At 41.9% G+C, this 16,301-nt stretch overlaps 1 protein-coding gene across 2 annotated transcripts in view; it reads right to left on the bottom strand.

The window, feature by feature from the left end:
- LOC134578129 (protein kinase C and casein kinase substrate in neurons protein 1-like) overlaps positions 1 to 13,940 on the bottom strand; it is a 96,879-nt gene extending 82,939 nt beyond the window's left edge. Inside the window, exon 1 of one of the 2 annotated variants that reach the window (XM_063437125.1) lies at positions 13,702 to 13,940. The gene's annotated coding sequence lies outside the window, so the exon portion shown is untranslated. The remainder of the gene's footprint in view (positions 1 to 13,701) is intronic. The other variant, XM_063437126.1, reaches the window with a different exon arrangement.
- Positions 13,941 to 16,301: the final 2,361 nt, after the last annotated feature.

The raw sequence follows: 16,301 nt of genomic DNA, 5'->3' as shown, positions 1-16,301 counted from the left end.
TGCTATTTTTTTCTTAAAGGAACACTATAGTCACCTAAATTACTTTAGCTAAATAAAGCAGTTTTAGTGTATAGATCATTCCCCAGCAATTTCACTGCTCAATTCACTGTCATTTAGGAGTTAAATCACTTTGTTTCTGTTTATGCAGCCCTAGCCACACCTCCCCTGGCTATGATTGACAGAGCCTGCATGAAGAAAAAAAAAACTGTTTTCACTTTCAAACAGATGTAATTTACCTTACATAATTGTATCTCAATCTCTAAATTGAACTTTAATCACATACAGGAGGCTCTTGCGGGGTCTAGCAAGCTATTAACATAGCAGGGGATAAGAACATCTTAATTAAACAGAACTTGCAATAAAGAAAGCCTAAATAGGGCTCTCTTTACAGGAAGTGTTTATGGAAGGCTGTGCAAGTCACATGCAGGGAGGTGTGACTAGGGTTCATAATCAAAGGGATTTAACTCCTAAATGGTAGAGGATTGAGCAGTGAGGCTGCAGGGACATGTTCTATACACCAGAACTGCTTCATTAAGCTAAAGTTGTTCAGGTGACTATAGTGTACCTTTAATTTTGCAATTCAGTTGTCAATTTACACTAATTCTCTGTTTAGCAAATTAGCCACTTGCCTTTCTGAAATTTCGAAACTTGAGGCGGTTCTTTTTTTTTTGACAATCTTTATTTTTCAAATTATCATCACTTCGTTACAGGGTAGCATAGATGTAGTAGTACAACAGTCTACACTTCGTTTTTCCGCGAAACTTGGCACTCTAGTTGACCTTACGTTAATGTCTGAACATGCTTCGTCAACTATATTACAAGAAGTTTGATTATCTGCTATATTGTGCGTGGCTGTAATCCACATTGCGCGGTGGGTGGTTTCCCCTGGCTGATCGGTACCCAAGTAAGCACTTATGGCGTGTGTTCAGGGGTCAGTGGTGTCCCAGTGTCCGGTCCGATAGGTCTAAGGGGCAATTGCCCTTTTCCTTATGGGTCGCTATTTCTCTGGGGCCCCTAGTGGTCGTCTCTCTGATAACTTTTGGGTTTTATGGTCCCATGTCGGTTGTTATCGCGTTCGATTTATCCTGTCCGTCGCCCCCGTTTCCTCCCCCCCTATCTGCGTTGTGTCTCGTCCAAGTCATTTGTCGGTCGAGCGTCAGTCGGGCTTGCAACAAGACCCATTGTGCCTCCTACATCCCCATCTGAACTCTGGGTGTGTGTCATCTGTGACTCCCCCGTATGCCTTATGGTCTTCCATTAGTGATTTGGCCCACAGTTCGGGTCCATCCATGGTCCTAGGATCCCCTCGTCCGTGCAAGTGCAGTTGGCAGAGGTCGAGTTCCGTACCGAACGGTTTAAGGTCAGTGTCTGGGCAGAGGGTGAACTGATTGTGCATCAGTGCTAGGGGAGGCGGTTCTTTTTTTTTTTTTTTAATTCTTTATTTTTGTAGTGCATATAGATATAACAACGCGTATGTGGTGCCCCAACGGCAATCCAATTACGCTTTAACGACAATAATTACAATGGGGTACATGGTAACTTTTGCACAATTTATAATAATAAGTGAGGTCAGTTCTATAAAATTATAAACACGTTTGTTTCTACTAATAATCAACGATTCAAAGTTGAGTAGGAATCTAAACACGTTAGGTATGGCGAGTAGTGTGCTAAGTGTACTAAGTGAGTGTCATGAGAGCAGGCCACAATTTAAGGGCGACAATTTAAGCACATAGCTGCAGAGTAAGCATAAATATAACAGGAACAATAACGGCGTAACGCATGTGATTGGGATTGAACATTCCCCCTTACACTGTGCAGGCTTGGGTGTATTAGGCAACTGTTTAGTATACCACCCCTGGTTGTATCAGGACATGTCAGAGACACCCCAAATCCCCAGTCATTAATGCAAGTGGGGCGTCTGCTTCGAGATACGGTATATGTATAAACCTATGGTATAGACAAGGAAGAGGGAGTGAGGTACTATTACGACAGGCTAATCTGGTATGGTCATAAATGGCATATCACTTTGCTAAATATTTATAATAAGTATAAACGCGTAGTGCTTATTGGCTTACAGTCATCATAGGCTTATCTTGTGAAGTTCTCCGGTTAGGTGAGTCTCTGTTTAGGAGGCTGCAGGGTGACAAATACAGCGTCCGTTGAGGCAGAGGATTTGGGTGTGAGCCCCGGGAGTCCCGCCTGAGTGCTTGCTGTCAACCTATGCCCAGCATTGGGAATGACGGTAGGGGTACTTGGCAGTCCTGTTGGGGCATAGGTTGTCGCTGGTTTCGGTGGCTGCAGATCATCGTTTATTGAAGGTAAAAGTCCCAGCCTGCAAGTATGTGGGGCCTGTGCGCCAATCTTCCTCCCCGTCTGCAACTCGCAGTGTGGGGATGATTCTCCTGTGGTGTGGTCGTTTCAGCCGATGCCCCGTTTATGCAGTGGTGTTGCGTCCGGTGAGCATGTCTGACTGGGAGCCGCTTTGATCATCAGCGTGTGGTGCAGGTCGGTCTCGTGGGTGGGTGTACGGCTCGGTTCCATTTTCTCTGCGGACTCTTGTGTGGGTTCTCCACATATCTTCTGGAGTGTGGTGGGGCTGTTAAGGGGTAGCCCCCGATGGGGGCTAGGGCTGCTCACCGTTTGTCTGGTTCTGTGGTGTTTAGGTGTGCTTCGAGTCGTCCGTCGCCTTCTTCCCGCCAATTTAGCTTTGCCGATACCGCGGACGGGGGCCGCGGGTCTCTTCCCGGCCTCTTCTCTGCATGCTGCTGGTGGAGTCACCACTGCTGCGACCCCCTGTTGGTATACTTTAGCCCAAAAGGCGGCAAACAGGCGATCCAGCCTTTCTTTCAGAGGGGGCAGTGGAACGCTGTTCGGAGGGTTGCTCTTGGTGCCCGCCATGATTGCTGGGTCAGTTCTCGCTGTGTGGGGCAGTCGTCGCTGTAATTTTGCTCAGGTGTGTATCTCAAGCTGTGGTTGCCGGGATAAGCCTCACCGGCAGGGGGGGGGGAGGAAGTGTGCCGGGGAGACCTCCAGGTGAGTGGCTGCGGTCAGCTTAGGGATCGGCCGCCTCCCTCGCTGTGTCCGAGTAGGCCTCTGGTAGGCCTCAGGTCTATCCCCGGTTAGGAGCCTCTGAATTTGGTCGGGATGCTTGGTGCTTCGCTCTGCAGTTTAGGGCTTCCTTCTCCAGGTTGATTAATCATCTTTTGCCGGGTTACTGCCCTGATTTTAGCTGATTTCACGCTTTTTTGCCTGGAGCTTGTTTCATGTGCGACCGTTCAGCATGGCCGCTTAGCCCTGCCCACCCGCGGTTCTTTTTTAACTGATATAATATGTGCCCTAAATATAAATGAACTTTATAAATATTTATTTTCAGTCAGTTTGCTTTTTAAAGGTCTATAGAGGAACGAAGAAAAGTTTTATTTGTCCTTTAATTAAAAGTGCTATAAATAGCCAGGCTTTATTTGCTTGGATTGTTTGTCATTTTATTACGATCTAATGGAATCATAAGGACAGGCAGTAACGCTCCCCCCCCCCCCCCCGGTACCATCACAAGATAATTACAAGCAGATTTCAGTAGAGGTTTCATGGAATTAACATAATCAAGACTTGATTGGGAACCAGTAGAAAAAGGAAATAACAAAACAAACAAAAAATTATAAACTGTGGAAATCCAGATAAATGACAAATGTTGCTGATTAAAAAGGCAGGATAATAAGAGATTGCAAAGTTCCACGTGGGAAATGGTGAGATAAATCAGTGGAAATGTACGCCTGCAGGTGCGGACTGGCCATCGAGCACACCGGGCAAATGCCTGGTGGGTCGCGATGTCCCTGGGCCGAGGCCGGCAGGGGAGATCACAGGGACTCCCCTGCTGGTCCATGCAGGGCCGACACTAACCGAGCACCGGCCACGCTGTGTTCCATGACGGGCGGGTGAGGAGATCAAAGATCCACATTTAGTGTATTGCGGCCGTCGGCTGGGGAGGGAGGGAGACAGAGAGGACCTTGCAACTCCGCTGGGTTCCTCTCACGAGATCTGGAGCTAGAGGATAGAGTTCACTTACCACTAGCACCACCAGGGATGGCAGCACAGTCCTCCCAAGCTAAAGGTAAGAAGGGAGAGGGGATACAATACTTTAAAAAATAAACATACATATATGTTGGCATTAACCTGCTTCCCCAATACACAATCCCTCTAAACCAGGCTTTCTCAACCTCAGGCCCTCTAGATGTTGCTGAACTACAACTCCCATGATTCTCAGCCTATCTATTTCATTCATAGAATCATGGGAGTTGTAGTTCAGCAACATCTGGAGGGCCGGAGTTTGGGGAAGCCTGCTCTAAACACACACAGCACTCTAACACACACACACACACAGCACCCTAACACACACACAGCACTCTCACACAGCACCCTAACACACAACACCCTTACGCACACACACACACAGCACCCTAACACACACAGCACTCTAAAATACACACACATGACCCTAACTCACACACACACACACATCACCCTCACACAGCACCCAGACACACAGCACCTTAACGCACACACACACACACACACATCACCCTCACACAGCACTCTCACTCACACACACACACACACCACCCTCACACAGCACCCTAACACATACTGCACACCTCACACACAGCACCCTCACACACACATACTGCGCACACACACACATCACGCTCACCCACATCACACTAACACAGCACCCTCACACACAAACACATCGCCCTCACACAGCACCCTAACACTCACAGCATCCTCACACACACACAAACACATCCCCCTCACTCACACACTGCACAACTCACACAAAGTACCCTCAAACACACACTACACACCTCACACACATATACTGCACACACACAGCATACACAACATCCTCACACACACCATCCACACACACACTGCATCCCTCAAACACACACTATACTCCTCACACATACACCCTACACCCTTCACACATACACACAGCAACCCCCAAACACACTGCACCACTCACACACACAATACTTCCAAACATATATGTATATATACTACAGAACACATACTGCACCCCTAAACACATTACATTGCAGATACACACTAGATCCCTTACCCAACTCTGGATCATCTACACATATACACACACTAGATCTGTTATACACAATCTGGGTCCTTAAAACACACACTAGACCCCGTACACACACACACACACACTGCACTACCTACACACATACTACATTTCTGACATCCACACTCTGGATCCCCTACGCACACACTAGATTCCTTGTAAGCAAACACATTCCCTAAACACACACTCTCTACAACCCCTACACACACTACAGCCAGTATGTACACACTCACTATATCCCCTATACACACTGTGCCACCTCCAAACACACTACTCTACTCTCTACAGCACCTAAACACACATACATTACACCACAAACACAACATGACTGAAACCAACCTATGAATACAAAACCACACCACAATCAGCTCACTCTACACACATGCAATCCTACAAGCAGGCTCCATACACATGCACAATACTCTTTCCTGGTCGTTTTGTCTCCTGGTATCCATTTAGAGAGACACCAGATACAAGTTCCAAACAAACACAATGCAAGGATGTTATAAAATTTACTTGCGCTGTGCAGAACAAATACAGGGCCTTTTTTCTCATGCTAGAGCTCTTCAGCAGAGCTCTGCGCATGGTCTGCCCTGGAAGAGCATTGAACCAACATGTTCACTTTGAGATGGGGCTTGCTTATCATCAGTGGGCCGCTTCATTAGGAGTGATTTATTTATATGGGCAGTGGAGTGTCTCTTTAAGGCAGAATCTGTGGATTACCTATGCAATCTGGATCAATGTAAATAACTAATAATAGACCATAACTGGTAGTATATAACTAATAATAGACCATAACTGGTAGTATATAACTAATAATAGACCATAACTGGTAGTATATAACTAATAATAGACCATAACTGGTAGTATATAACTAATAATAGACCATAACTGGTAGTATATAACTAATAATAGACCATAACTGGTAGTATATAACTAATAATAGACCATAACTGGTAGACCAATGAACCCCATATTGGTAAACTGCTTTACAAGCTTCATTCTCCCAAACATTGGTGCTATTTGCCAGAAATAAATATCTACATCAAAATAAAAAATAAAAATAAAAAATAGAGCCACAGGAAAATAAAGTATAGCATCTATTAAGATATATACTTAAAGAAGCACTCCAAACACCATAAACACTGCAACCACTGATTGCTCATAGACAATGAGCTGAACTAGTGGAGGCAGGGAGTGGAACCCAGCAGACTCCAGTAAAAAGTCAAATAATTTAAATTCAGTTTAACTATGGGGGAGGGGGCATACTGCCTGCTGAGTTCCTCCACACTGCCTGCTGAGTTCCTCCATACTGTCTGCTCAGTTCTTTCATACAATTTGTTGGGTTCCTCCATGCTGCCTGCTTTTAGTTCCCGAGTTCCCCCATGATATTTTGCTGCGTTCCCCCATACTACCTGCCGAGTTCCTCCATACTGTCTGGTGAGTTCCTCCATACTGTCTGCTCAGTTCTTTCATACAATTTGTTGGGTTCCTCCATGCTGCCTGCTTTTAGTTCCTGCATAATGTCCACTGAGCTCCTCCATACTGCCTGCTGAGTTCTTTCATACTGTCTGCCAAGTTCCTCCATACTGCCTGCTGAGTTCTTCCATGCTACCTGCCGAGTTCCCCCATACTGTCTACCAAGTTCTTCCACACTGCCTTCTGAGTTCCTGCATACTGCCTGCTAAGTTCCTCCACATTGCCTACCGGGCACCAGGGTCCACATGCACCAGCTATCTTTAGTATGTGCTGACTTGCTAGTGCTACCATTAGTACATAACCTCAACTTGTCGATAAAGGGGTTTGCTGTAGGTCAGGAACTGTCTGGGGACCAGTCATCAGGGTCCTTATCCTGTATGTGCTGTAGTAGCACCTGTTGATAAGTCCATCTCTTACATTATTAAATAAGGTATTTTAATGCAAGAAAATACTGAAACAAATATACATCAACATCCTCCAAATCCAGAACATTCAATGATTCACACACGTTATCTAGCAATGTATCCCATTCTCAAACCGGTGTCAGCCCATGAAATAAGGTCATGGAGCAACAGACAACAACTGAAACGAGGCAGGTTCTCCTGAGACCAATGTTAAAGTATTAATCATTAATATATTTAAAAAGTCAAATGTAGATGTGTAAGGTGGAATGTTTCTGTGTACTATTTTTTTCCCAAGAAAAAATGTAAAATGTGTACTTTATTCCTATGTGCATATGTATACTTTAACACTTTTTTCTAAATAAAGAATTTAATAGGGATCCCTCTTGTTACTGGTTTGCTCTGCATCTGACAAGAAACACTGCTTAGTGTTAAAGAACTGATTGCACAGCGCTGCTGCCCATGCTGGTGCTCCATATATACCTGCCCTGAATGTTTTGCGCCAACATCAGCAGGGGACTGACGTTTCTCCAGCTTTGATTAGAACTGTTCCTGCACCACTGGCATCATTTGTAGCAGAGGTTTTAGTATGCTCATTCTGGTTCCTTTCCTACACACATATTCCTGAAGCCAGAAAGACATTTTTTCCCTAATTCCCTCCTCCCATGCACACTTTTTTCCACCTTGATATTTTTTTCCAAGTGTCTCCCCATAGCACTTCATCCATCAACCAAACGACTCTGTCCCGTTCCCAGAACTTGCAGCTGTGCTCATATCGCCTGCAGTTAGCTCAAACTCTGCATTTTACAGATCACTGGCTCACGTTGTATCGTAGTATACATTTTAACCGTATTAGTCCAGTGATGCAGATCTAAAATAACAGAGAAGGCGTCAATTTATTATTATTGGATACGCTTTCCAAATGATTTAATATTTTTGGATAAGCTTTTTAAAATTACTGCATATTATGACAAATATTGTAATTTTGATATGTTTTGATATATTGATTATTTTATTACATGTTATATACTTTTTGATGTTTTCATATGTTGAAAAAAAATGTTTTTTTAAAGTTTATCCAAAATGATTAAATTATTTAGAACGCTTATCCAACAATATTAAATTGAGGTCCAAATGAGTGTCTTGTAAAACCTATTTTTTTAAACAGAATTTCGGAATGACAGGCTTTCCTGCCAACAGCTGCTAGCTTTGGAATTCTGGGAGGGATGGTGAGACCAATGGATTCCGGAGGCTGCATATCCTCTTGTTGCTGAACTACAACTCCCATGATTCTCTGGCTATTTCATTCAAAGAATCATGGGAGTTATAGTTCAGCTACATCTGAAGGGCCAGAACTCTGCTCTAGTGTCCGGTATATAATAGGCAGTTCATGTGGTCCCAAAGGTCCAACATCACCGAACCCCCAGCAATGAAAGAAATTGATACACCCTAGATCCTGCTTTTATTATTATAGAGGTAGCTGATTGTCAGGACAGAACAAGGATCTATGGGCAGGAAAAAAAAATGTGACTTTTAGATTCATCCAATCCAATTGGTCCAGTCTTTTTCAAACTCCAAATACGCAGCCGTTTGGAAGGGGTGCTGCCCAATTTTGGGGTGTATATGTAAAATTCTTGCCCGCATAGCAGCTGAAAGGTATTGAATAATGAATTTAATAATCGCAGATAAGGCTATTTAGAAGCACGTTCTAGAACCCCCTATTACTATTTCTTTTTTCTTATTTTATCTCTTATCCATCTTACATCATAGCCGTCACCTATCTACAAGAACCTTCTTTCAAAAGCTCACAAGATAATCACCCACTTTGTGCACCCTACAACCCCTTCTGTTTCTATTACCCCAAGGCCTTTTAGATTGTAGACATTCCATCCTTTTGTACCAATATGTAGCTTTGTGTCTGTTATACTTCATTAAATGTTTCTTATAACTTAACTTTCCTGTAACCTAATACTCTCTTTCATTGGCACACATCACAATTATGGCAGCTTAGTGGAAAGGAGAAGATAGATCTAGGATGAATTTTGTAACGTGTTCATTGATCCACAGTTTCTGGGTTAGTGAGTAACTTACTTCCACCGTTCTGTCTAGGACATGCTCTTGGTCCAAAAGGCCAGGTCTAACACTAACGTGCCCTGTTTCACAGTCAGAAGACAGTGCCAATACAGGAAGGAAGTCGTTTTTGGTCAGGAAATGGGAGCCTTGCATTTTTGGGTGCTAGTCCCTACATCACTTGGATGATATGACACTTCCTTTATCTGCTCGTGAACTTTAGCTGGAAATGATTGGGAGAGATACATATTTACTCTGGAGTAGACCAACAGCTGAGAATGTGTGAAGAGAAATTTTTTCACAATTATTATTCGATCATTCCTTTGCAGCTTAAACTCTAACCCTAGGGTTGATCGATTCACAAAATTCCGAATGGGAACAAAAATTGTAAAAGCATCGCTGGAAAGGTCAGTATGGAAAATGAATAAACTGATGTTTAAGATCCTCAATATTCCACTATATATAAATGTGTGCTCTTAGTGAAGAAATGATTCACACCTTTATAACTCAGATTAAATTACTAAATCACCATATGTTAAAAAAATATACATTTTTTAAATGTATCCACTGGTAACAATGTTTAAATTCCAATCCACAAAGCATATAATCATAATTGTATATTTTCATCCTCAAGGCCTATAACAGCGCAAGAATGCAGGCACAACTGCTTTAACACAGGTGAGTGAAGTCTTGGATTAACCTGAAACAAAGCAAAGCAGTTTGCGCTGGGTGCCAGAATATCATTTTAATTTTACTTTTTTTTGATGCAATAATACAAGTTGATAGACACAGGTCATTTCTCTTTTATAATTCACAGAATATAATAGGTTGCACTAAACTGAAATTAAACGTATAAACAGCTTAGAGCTGGATCACTGGAGTACTGTGTGAGCAATATGTGAATCTAGTCAAGCTTAAACAATGCTGCATATGTCGCAAATAAATGTGGGCATAAGGAGGACATATAGAATAGACATGTCAGTATATGAAATGAACCACTGGATGATACGGGGTAATCATAAGCATGTGCATGTAAAAAGACCGACAAATGCACAGGGAGACAAGGCTTGTCAAAATAAGCAGGAACAACACAGATATCTCAAAATATATCTCAACACAGACTCAGATATCTCAACACAGACTCTCAAAATAAAATTTATAAGAAAATAAAACATGCATACAAATATGGTCACAACAAAAATGATTTTATGTAATCAGCCTATGTGGGGAATGGGAAGGACACTAGCAGGGGGAGTCCCACGGATCCGGATGAAACAAATTTAGAAGGAATAAAGCCTGCCACCTGCCCTCAGACCTGAACATGAGCCTGCATTGGTTGTTCACTGGTCTGGCAACCCTTGGCACCCAAATCAGAGTTCCGGGAGTAGCCTGTAGCTCATCTGTACTGTCAGCCACCAGAAACCCTCTAGGAGTGTGACCCATGCACATGGTACCTTCTCCACAAGGTCCAGGGTCCAGGTAAGTGGCAGCGAGGAAAGAAAGCCCTGGATGCTGTGAATTTGTGAAATTGCTTGGAGTTTATGGTCTGGGTCTGATGGAGCCATTATGGAGAGCCCACAGGTCCAGTCTTACCCAAAATCAAGTACATATCTTGTCAAAAGCTTTTAAGAGTGTTCCCATTGGTGAGTGTTGCAATGCAGAGAAGCGCTGGCAGGTCAGCTTGGCTACAGCCGCCATTTTGGAAAGGTGGCCTCTGGATCAATCATGTATTGATTCTCAGAGCGTCTCATATAAAAGAAACTGATCCTCTCCAATAGAGACCGGAATCAACCCCACCGATCCAAAGGGGGGACGGGGACAACAGAGCCCAGCAGAGTAAAGATCATATCAAAGACAGAGAATCAACCACTTTTCCCACCTCAATTAGATCAGTAGGCCTCCAGGAATAATTTGTCTGAAAACACCCAATTCTGCTCAAGCAACCTGGTTCAGTATTGCAGCAGGTTTTGCTCCAGATGGGAAAATATGTTGTCATTCTCAAAGAAACTGTTAAATCACGTTATTTAATTACGGAAAATATCTGAGGAGCTCCTGCAAAGTGCTTCTTGGTCGATCAGGAGTAATGCAAGGCCCCTTGTGCCAGAATATCATTAACTCTTCACTATTTGGTACCTCTGGAATTAAGGTTTGTAACCAAAATACTTAGGGACCTGGTCCACCTTGTTCGGCCTCTATCTGCTCAATCCAACGTCATGACTTTCTCAGGTCTACTAGGATGTGACTAGAGTAACCACAACAGCCGTGGAATTACAACTGGGGGTTAAGTCTCAGTGTGTCTATCAGCACTGCATTCCAAGAGACTATCTTTACATGATGGTCAGGTGGAGGCCCCTGAGATATCTGTACTTGCTTATTTGTGTTCCAAGATATCACATCTTATATCCAAATCGTGGCTTTAGTCTATATTTGTGCAAAGTCGTGAAAATGTGCAGGGAGTTTTGAACACCCCTGAATTCCCACCCCACCCCTGGAATTACTCTGTTGGGTGCGTAGTTACTAGCAGCAATAAAGGACTTAGAATTTATATTAATGCCCTACTTCTAGCAAAACATATAGATCTTCTGTTGTACCGCATGCTAGAATAAGCTGTGTAAATCATATTACTAAAGGGACAGTATATAAAGTTGTTGTTTTTTTTTATCTATTTAGGGATTAGTGGGATATGGTGAGTGAGGCATTAAGGAGAATCCCGTGTGTGAGTGTGTAGGTGTTTGTGTATTCATGCTAATTCAGTGCCAGTTCATTCCCAAAACCAGTGTTATCAATGGTGACCATATCGAAATGTATATATAAAGCACAAACTATACACAACCATTATTTTACAAATGCTATACAACGACCTGGAAATCATAGACAGATACTTCAAAACTTAATTTTGTATGATTTTTTTTTCTCATCACATTTTTTTGTGGGGGGGTTTTCTACCAATATTCAACCAACCGCCCAATGCAGGCTAGACATCTTCCCCCAATCCACCCCCCTCACACAGTTTTTGTTCCAAAAATAAATAAGTGTACCGGCATTGTAAGGACTACTGACAAGTCTGTGTTAGAGAACACATGTGTCTTTCATGATAATATCAGCATTCTCCTTTCACTCTTTTATCGATGACTGGAGATATAGCTGGTTTTGAACAGGGCACAGCACCTCATTGGGTTAACAGGGTACGGCCCAACATGTCGGGGGGGGAGTGACCCTCCATCTTTAATATTCAGCAACCGTCACTACAACTGCCCTAATATATCCAAAATATCCGACATTCAATGAATTCCATCTAATATTCTTGTCCTTTCCATTATACTTATGATTGGGGTGAAATCAAAAGATAATTTCCACGTTACTTACTACAATGCGGATTAGATATATTGTGAGCAAAGTTTAAATGTTAACTCAGCGCTGTAGCAAGTGGATAGTGAATAGGTAGCCCCGAGCTGTTTGCAAACCCATTCTTTTATAGCCAACAGGCATCCAAGCAGTTCGAACTCTGTTTTCTCGCCCCCTTCCATTACCCAGTATGCTCAGCTCCGAATATTAAACAATCTCTTGTTCAGTCTTCATCAGTAGTATGAACGCACTAAAAATAATTCATAAACTTTTCAAAAACTTTTTGTCACATGACTGTAAGCAAGCATTAATCTGACCCAGAAGCAGCATATGAATGGATCAATCTTTTGTTGTGATTAAAAAGAAATTCTGACCGTATCTAAATTGCTCTACAAATCTATATTTAGCTTTTTAAAAAAAAAAAGTGTTACACAGAGGAGCAGAACCTCTAAGGAAATGTTTTTTGTTAGTTTTTTTTTTTTTTTTTTATTAATTTTAAATAAAAAAATTTAAAAAGGCAAGGAATGAAATTTAAAAAAAAAAAAACGAAATAAAAATAGTTTAATAATAACAACACATTTTTAAACCGCTAAACCCCAGCAACGTCCTCCATATTCACAGATGTGCAACACTTGCGGTGACTTCATTTTACAACACATGTTTTAATGGGCTAAATGTTGGGGTTCTGGTATTAATTGTGATAAAACAGACAATAAATTATCCATAAACTACTGAAAAAAATAAAAGATAACCCGAAACAAAAACTTTGAGGTTTATTAAAAAAAAAAAAAAAACCTCATTGGATTTCTCTACTTTTGGATGAAATAGCCAAGCGGTGACTAGACCCGAGCTGAAGATGACTTCCAAACCAAGACTCCTTTACTTAATTTCATCATTCGGATTTCAATAGATTACAGCTCAGTATTTAGTGAATACAATCCTACGTTAAAAGTCCAAATTCTCGCAAAGCATACCTCTTCTCTCTTCTGTCTCAAAATCGATCTTTCGATTTAATGCACAGATTTCAGTTAAGATTTTCTAATTCGATGTATCCTCAGAGTTCTATATATATACCCCTTGCACGCTGGGCAAGTTCTCTTGTTTTGTTATCTCTCCTTAAAGATTTGCTAATCAGTGACTATGACAGCATTAACCCAATACATTCTGGAGGAGTACGCAATCCACTGAGTGGCACTGGGATGCTTAAAATAATTATTTTGACGAATCACAAACAGCAACAGGAAAAGCAGAAAAATAAATAGATTGTACTTACAGAAGCAGGTTTTTTTTTTTTTAAATTCCAGTCCTTCTCTCCTACTTTCACAGTCTGTGTCTTTGCCTTACAGATGATGTCTTGCAATTCTCTCTGCCAACTAACTGGGATAGAATGGGCCAGGGGAGGAGGAGGCTTGAGTAGGAGGGGAAACATTAGACAGTGTCAGATGGGGAAAAGCAGTTTTAAGAAGGCAGGGCTGATGGAAACACTGTTGCAAGCCAGCACTTGGGTGCCTGGGCTATTCACCCTCTGTAAATGAGCCCAGGTCCCTGGGAAAGGAGGGAGCGGGGAACTGGAGTGAGGGTACAAAATCTAATGTTACATGACTATGTGGGCACGTAGGATAAAACTAGAATGTTTTCATTCCCGTTTGTTTTAGATGGTGATACTTTGTTTTTGGCAGGGTCTTGTATTAACAATAAGGAGTTTATCTAGATTGGTTTTACATTCTTTGGCACTTTTCAACTGAGCTCATTGAAAGCTCCACGCGTTCCAGAATCATAAACAGGATGGAACGCTAAAGATCATAATGGTTACCGTGAGATATACTAAAAAGTATATATAGATTCATTTTTTTATCAGAAAGATTAAATAAACACTCCAAGCGGCATTACGACACCCCCACTAGTAGTAAATAATCATATCTTTTTTGAATGGTTTGACTTCTTACCTGGGGGGTTGCCAGGTACCGCTGCTAACACGCCAGAGAGTTGGGAGCTCCTCAGCAGGAATTTACGCTAGCTTTCCAGAGCTAAGCCTTGCAGTGCAGGGCTTAGCTCATTGGCTGACAGCGATCAGCTAATGCTCTCAGCCAATGAAGGAACCATAACAGTCCTAATAGGTAACAGAAGTTCCTGCTTTTTAAAAGCTCCAACGCCAGACACACCAGAGCACCATAACCACTTCAAGCTATAATGGGTATGATGCTTGGAGTGTTCCTTTAATTATTTGGAGTATAGATTTATTATTACCCAAATCAATGGTGCTCATTCTATCAGCCTCAATAGGATGAAGGTTGATTTGATCAAGCTGTGAAATAATCTGGAATTTGTGATAACTCTGTAAGAGGGAGAGAGAACTTGGTCTATTTGAAGAATTTGTGGCAAGACAAAGTGGAGAGGGAACTAAGATACAGTCAGTATGTGTCAGTATTTCATGAAGTGTAAAGAGATGCTATGGCATTCTATATTGTTGGATGTGTTTATATGTGAAAGATATGCAGACAGTGTCTAAAGCGCTGGCTCGCTGAGCTTACAATTTCAAAGTCTCCCAGTAGAATTTCAATGTGACTGGATGGTGTATGTAAAATCCCAGTGAATTTAGTTGTGGCCCAGTACCAATTCATCTGAAATACACCTGGTTACACTAAAATTTTCCGTGCTGCAGCAGAGATGCACAGCACAACACTGAGTAAACACACAAATTAATAAAAAAAATGTGTCCTTTCTTAAAAACAAAAAGATAAAAAAAAAAACAGACAAAAGAAAAAAACATCACAATGCTCATATCTCTTCTCTCCATTAGTGAAATGAAATGGGGTGTGGGGAGAGTGTAATATCATAGCCCCCTGTTTGTACTGTCACATATTCTCATCCCCCGCTATAAATACTACAGCGAGAATTCCCCAAACCCCATACTAATCCAAAGTTATCTGGTTAGGGGGAGGACAGTGCCCCTGTCTTAAATATCTAACAACATCCTTCAAGAGAATCGAGATGCTCCAGCCTCTGGTCACTTTCTGTATAGATAAACCTTCCACTGTGTCCCCAAAATAAAGTGACGTTCCAACCCAACTCTTTATCGCGTATAATGATCTGGGTGGTTTGAAGTCTGCTCTAACTTTTTAAAACAAGCAAAATAAGGAAAACAAAATGTATTCAATCCAGCAATATCCACCAAAATACTTGAATCACCTTCTTCCAATGGAAACTGTTTAAAACTAAAAATGTGCAAATTATTATTCAGCTTCCAGTCAGGTGGCTGGAATGAGAATAGGGCATTTCCAAAAACGCAGAGACCTAAACTGGCCTCCATGTTAACAATATGCTCTAACACTCCACCATCCTTGTTAGTCATCTGATTGTTAAAGTGTTACCTCAAGTATGATGATTGATTCAGTGAAATGAAGGGGTTATGGTGCCTGGAATCTGTATGTAAAATGTGAAATTCTGTAACTATGAAAATTAACCCAGTTCTAGCAACGCCATTGGAGATAGCCAGCCTGGGACAAGCGTTGGCAATGGACGTCAGATACAACAGCATGCGGGTGCCAGACATCCAATGTCAGAATGTCCCCCCCAAATGCCACCTCTTTTTTTTTTTTTATCTCGCTTTTTTTTTTTTAATTCTTTTTTTTTTTGTTGTGCATCGGTGTACAAATCATTCTGCATATACAACGTATGCAGGAACATGCAATATTCACAATGAAACAGATTACATAAGAAATTATTCTGGAGAGTGAGTACTTTGCCTCATTTTGCTGCGTCTGCACATTTTGTGTTAAGGTTATGAAGCCCATGGAACAGTGAAACAGGGGAGTGGGCCTTGACAAGGCCAGGAAGTGGGCAGGTAGAAAATTATGGGATGGTTTAAGGTGGGG

Source organism: Pelobates fuscus, chromosome 11, assembly GCF_036172605.1.
Source record: "Pelobates fuscus isolate aPelFus1 chromosome 11, aPelFus1.pri, whole genome shotgun sequence".
Taxonomy (NCBI): domain Eukaryota; kingdom Metazoa; phylum Chordata; class Amphibia; order Anura; family Pelobatidae; genus Pelobates; species Pelobates fuscus.
This window is presented reverse-complemented; position numbering and strand designations above follow the sequence as displayed.